This window comes from Calypte anna, chromosome 10, assembly GCF_003957555.1.
Source record: "Calypte anna isolate BGI_N300 chromosome 10, bCalAnn1_v1.p, whole genome shotgun sequence".
NCBI classification, from domain to species: Eukaryota; Metazoa; Chordata; class Aves; order Apodiformes; family Trochilidae; genus Calypte; species Calypte anna.
Window position 1 is genome coordinate 19,416,203 of NC_044256.1, and position 6,000 is coordinate 19,422,202.

The 6,000-nt window shown below is 45.5% G+C and overlaps 1 protein-coding gene across 1 annotated transcript in view; it reads right to left on the reverse strand.

The window, feature by feature from the left end:
- The window catches only part of DENND4A (DENN domain containing 4A), a 43,886-nt gene extending 39,082 nt beyond the window's left edge, over positions 1-4,804 (reverse strand). Inside the window, exon 1 of the mRNA XM_030457327.1 lies at positions 4,659-4,804. The gene's annotated coding sequence lies outside the window, so the exon portion shown is untranslated. The remainder of the gene's footprint in view (positions 1-4,658) is intronic.
- Positions 4,805-6,000: the final 1,196 nt, after the last annotated feature.

The window sequence follows — 6,000 nt, forward strand, 5'->3', positions numbered from 1 at the left end:
AACATTATGAGGGAAGTTCTCACAGAAGGGCTTGTCCCTGGTGCTCCACATAACAAAGTCTCACTGTCCTCAACAGGACCTGTTCAACACACAAGGTCACTGCAAAGCTGTACTTTTGTTAGAACTCTGCTCCTGTTTAACTGACAGCACTGACTACTCCTGCACTTGCAGGGTCTGGCCAGCACTGCCTCTTTCACTGTAATCTCATAGTCAGACAAACTTGCTGACAGATGGAAGGAGCTGGACCAGATCCTGATCTTGGTTGTACAACAGAGAATAATGCCTTAAGCCCACAGGTTTCTTTTGAAGCTCAAGACAAAATCAAAACTCAAGACTGCAGCCCACAATCCCCATCTCTTTGTTTGCGTAATGCTTAAAAAAAAAAAAAAAAAAAAGTGGGGCTTTCCTCTTAGGACTTTTTCATTTGCATGTATGTACATACAACTTCTATTTCAGATAGCTCTATTGAAATAAATAAATTAGTATTAATGATTTTTTTCCTGATCGAAATTTTTAAAAAGTCAAATTTTAAAGTAAAAATTAAAATGAGGATGTAACTGGCTAACTTAGCTCTAACACTCCTCTGTACCCTTCATGTCCTGTTTTTATACCACAGTTCTTTCTTTCAGTCCCCCTGCCCTTTATTTGCTTATTTCAATTTCCATTTCAGCCTCTATAGTTACCCACTATGTAACACATGAAAGTACACTTTGGAAAGGTAAAAGCACTCCGTTTAAAAGACCAAGGCCAACACTTTCTGAAGTTTTTCACTTCCACTTCTCCTCCACAATTTCCTCCTGGTATTGCTTCTCAGCTCTTTGGGGAACTACCAGTGACTACACTTCTGCATCACAGACTGCTGCTAAAATGACTGCTATAGATCAAGCCTCTCAGCATCACTGCCTCACACAGCCTTCACTGTTCATTTTAATTTTGACTTCGTAGTCTGTGGGGGCACTTTACAAGCACACATGCATCAGTGGAGTATTTCCACATCAGTCATACACCAAGCTTCCACAGACCAAGCCTGAACTGAAGAGTAGCAGAAAAATATCCAAGGTTTATTATGCAATATAGGAAAGAACCTTGTTCACTTGAAGTAATTACTTGGTCTGTACCACTGTAAGAAATGGCTGATTTTAATTAGTTGAACAGTGGTGATGCAGTCACTGTTTATACATATTCATCTCCTACCTGTTAGCTACCCTCAATTAAAGTAAGGCCTAACAGGCTCAGCCTGCAGAGGATTTGCAAGGATTTGTTGCTTTTAGTATGGCAGAAAATTTCTCTCCTGATTTGTACTCTCAGCAGCAAATATTTTTTATAGACAGAATTGATATTCAAGGGAATAGATGCAGGGCCCTTTCTGTGCTCTTGCCCAAGACCACCCAGTGAGGCTACAGCAGCAGGATGAGGGACAAGGACAGCTCAGCCCTCTAACCCACACCTCTGTCCCTTCCTTTTGTACAAACTCAACCTGAACTATCTTCAAAGGTGCTAAACTTTCAGAGGCTTTAGTTTGGGGGGAGCAGGGATGACTGTGAAGGGGGAAGGCAAGCTGGGTTTGTTTTGTTGATTAGTTTTGACATCATTAAAAAAAAATTAATTGAAGTTTCAATACATCACAGAGACTAAAGCCCAATCTACAGACTTAAACTAGGGAATGGCACTGGAAATACACCAATCCACATAAATTGCATCATGCTTTAAGGCACTTACATCATTTTGGTCTTTTTTTTTGGTCCTTTCCCCCTCCTTTTAAGAAGCGTTAGTTACTTCCAGGAAATTTCAGACCAAATACCTTAAATCCATAGCTACAGATGTATCAAAATCTGAGCAAGTGGAACCATCTGCCAGAGAGCAGGATACTTGGAATTCACCGATAACTCAAACAATGTTTGAAGTAGGTTACAAGGTTACATGGACTTGTTTTTTGTTTTGCTTTGGATCCAATATCAATTGTGCAACATTTTAGCCTCCAACTTTTTGGTCAGGCCGACACCATATTTAAAAACTAAGGTCAAAGTTGAGTAACAGACGATGAATGGAAAGATGGCTTTCTGCAAGTCTTCATTTTGGGAGATATTTAAGACTGGGGAAGGTTTTGATTTAGTAGCTACTTCCATAACCTGCTGGAGTTTGACCAGGAGTGCAACTGTTTCTACAGCCACTGTTTTAAGAAACGTTTCAGCCTACTATGACTTGCAAAATCCTGTTGCTATGAATTACGATGGAAATCAAAAAGGGATGTTGAATATTAAAGTGACATTGCAAGTTTCTTTTTCCACTTTTAAAACCTTGAAATGAGCAAATGCCATTATCATCATTCAGCTTGTTCTAGATATTGTCTTCCTCTAATGGAGAGTTACAAGACAGTTCTCTCCAGCTTTCACACACTAGAGCAGGAATTTACACAGAAATTAATAAAATCTTCAACACAAAATCCAGTAGATTAAAATTTGCCAGACTGGCTTCTGAAGAGTGGTGCCCACAGCTTTGTAAGAGTGACATAAACCAGTAGTATTAGTTAGACACCTTCCTGAGACAACCTCATTCTCTTCAGAGCACCAGCTGGGCTCTGCTACCTTGCTGCTTTCTCTTTCAAGCAGGTATTTTAAACAGAACCAGGTTGTTTGCATTGTTCCTGACCCGAATCAGCTATGCTCACCTGAACCCTATAGAATGTGCCAGTTAATATTTATGCTTTTACTAAACAATAATTAACTCTGGCTAAGTAACTACAAAATTGTTAATATGGCCATTAAAAATATATAAAAATATTTTATATATTATATATATTATTTATATATATATATTTATATATAAAGTATATAAAAATTCCATTAAGCTTCATACTAGTGTTATATCCAAGTCAAGAGTATAGAAAAAGCTCTTCACCACAAGTGTGGACCTGCAACCAACTCTGCTACAAAAACTCAAGCGCGTGAACATCCTTAATACTGGAAAAACATCTCTAAGTAAGCCTGTATTTTAGAAAAAGGTCCCTAGTGCCTCTGGGCTTACTGCTTGTAGAACCAGATCTTACATTTTGTGCTTGTTTCTAGTAAATTCACCATTCAGAAGAGGCCATTTGGTAGAGCCTGTTCTGTTCCAAAGGAGCAGAAGGTGCTCAAAAACTTGCGGATAGTACCTCATCCAGCCAGATCCTAATGTTTCTAGATTAAGGAAAACATCTACATCATGCAAGCTCTTAAGGTTATAGGGAAGCTTAAGCTTTTTTGGTTGTGTATTTAAGGTTCCGTGCAATTTTCTCCCAAAGCTAACCACAAAAACTCTAAAACTCGATTTTTTTATAATTAAACAATTTCAATGCCAAGTCACAATTACTGCTAGAGAACTTAGCTTCATTTACCAGAGATGGAGTTCCACTTTAATGCTCACTTTAAATGTGCTTACAGATTCCTCAATCCTCTAAAAGCGAGATCAGGTTTCACCGATACTCTAAATATTTGATTTTTTAAAAAAGAAAAGAGAAACAGGAGACTCTTACAAAGTTAAGGTTGCATGCTAGACACACAAACCAGAAGTAATCCATTTACTCCCCCTCGACCCTCCCTGGCTAGACTAACTCAATTCGTTTTCCTAAAGCACCAGACACATGCCAAGATTAAATATTTGTGTTTAATCATTCAGAAAGTGAAAGATTATGGACTGTAATGTAACACTCTTTACGGAAACCTCTAGTTGTGCAACAGTTCCAGAAAGAAAAAAAAATTGTGAAATGAAATGAAAAAGCTGTCCAGAACACCAAGCTTCTATTAAATTAAAGCAAAACAAAAAACTTCAGGACTAAGAGCCAAGTCAAGACCTCGTTTTTAGCAAATCAGCATTCTCAGAGGTGGCACATTTTTAAGTGCAGCCCGTTTGAAATGACTCCAGAACCACCACCATTACTAGGAAGTTATTAAATATCATCCCCTGGCCAGCAACTTCTGCTACATGCGGACACCATGACGGCACAAAGATAAAAATGTCAGGGCTAATTTTTACCATCGCCTGGATCCAGGTACACGCTAGCCCAGCCTGCGGGAGCCAAAGGGAAAGTCGCGATAGGAAAGTCGCGATAGCAAGAGGCAGGCACAAGTCTCAACGCTACCTGTGCGATTCCAATTGACGCAGCAGGGAAGAAATCGCACATTTATTTAGGGAACACACATATTTTGGGAGGTTTCTCCCCCAGCAGCTCTCTCCCTACCCTCCTGCCTTTGAAACACGTCAGGTCAGCAGGCTGGGCTGAGGCGAGGCAGGGCTGAGGCGAAGCAGCTCTCTCTCCGCCCTGAGGAGATTCCTCCTCAGCGGCCCCGAAAGCCGGGCCCCGGGGTGGGCTCGGCCATGGCCGCGGACTGGCGGGAAGCATCCAAAGTTTTTTTTCCTCCCTCCCTCCCCCTCTTCCCACCGCGGCCCAGCGGAAAGCTACCGCCATCCCCGCGCTCCCCTCAGTCCCCTGCCCGCCCTCCCTCGCCCCCGCCCCGGTGCTGACAGCCCAGCTCCCCGGCAGCCCCGCGGCGGGAATGCGGCCGCCCCGACCCATACTCGCGATAGCGCCCGCCCCGCGATATCTCCTCGAGAGAAACCCCCCCCCCCCTTCCCGCTATGACAGCCCGGGCGCGCTCCCTCGCCGCCCCGCAGCCCCTCACCTCAGGCGGGGGCCGCGCTCCCCGGGGCAGGGGGAACGGCCGCCGGCGCCGAGAGTGAAGAGGGGGGAAAAGGGGAGGGAAGGGGAGGGGGAAGGAGGGGAAGCGCGCCCGCTCCCCGCGCTCTTATCTCATCCTAGCGGAGCCCGACTCGCCTTCGCCTCCTCCCCGCCGTGTGGGCGTCTCAGGCGGGATCCCCCCTCCTCTCCGCGCCGCCTCCTCTCGCCGCCATCTTGGCTGTCACGGGGGGTGGGTGGGGGGGAGGCGGGTACCGACTCGTGACCGCGGCGGGGAGGGCTCCCGGCGGGTCCTGCTGCTCCGCTGGCCGCTCCCCGCCACGCCTCACCCGGGACGGCCGCCGCCCCCCTCTCCTCTGAGGACTCCCTGAGGGTGAGGGGCCTCGGTCTGGCAGCTCCCGCCTCTCCCCTTTCCCTCCTTAGGGAGCGGCGGTTCGGAGCGGGACGCCTTGGGTGAAACCCCCTCAGCACCGCCTAAAAGGGGACGCGCAGACCCTGGGGCCCGATTCTTTCTCTCCCCTCACACGCACACTCCGCCCCACAAGCGTCTCCCGCCCTCCTGCAGCACCTTTTATTGAAACAGAAATTAATCTCCGGCCCAAATACGCCAGTTTTTCGCTCACCTGCGGCGCCCGTCGGCAGGACCCGGAGGAGGTACCGGCTGCCTGGAAAACAAGGGGAGAGAAAAACGAGTGATTTTTTTTTTTTTTTTCCCCTGCAGCCTTGATGTAACCCGCACCAGGTTGTTGCATCAACGACTTGGAAAAGAAGCCGAGGCAAAAATAATCTTTTAAGAACGTGCAGCTAAGATTAGTGCAGCGTGTCAAGATGCTGCTGAGCACAATCAAATCAGTCCTTCTGGTACCGACACACAGAAATACCGATTTTTCTGGCACCTCGTGGACTGGGCTTCAAAATTTTATGCCAATGTGCTATTTTTGAAGTGCTGTTTCAGGGATAGGCTCCAACCATGCAATTTTGGCTTTTAATTCAAGCTTCCCTCGGTTCTGGACATTTGTCTGCAGGGTTTAAGATGTGGCTGGTTATAAAGACAGAAAATTCATGTGAAGTTCTGAATCCGGACTGTAAATGCTTATATGTGTTCAAGCCTACTGTATCCCTCTGAAAAATCTGGCCAAACAGGAGAATATGAAAGCAAAAAGTACAAAATGAGACTTAATTTTTTCTTCTTTTTTTTCCCCCCACATACTTTTATTAAGATGACTGTTTATAGCAGAAAGGTTGCTCCTCCTACCCCCATGAAGGAAACAGAGCAGCTGACACAAGACAACCTCTACCCATGTGCAAGCCTGCACATGCAGACACAG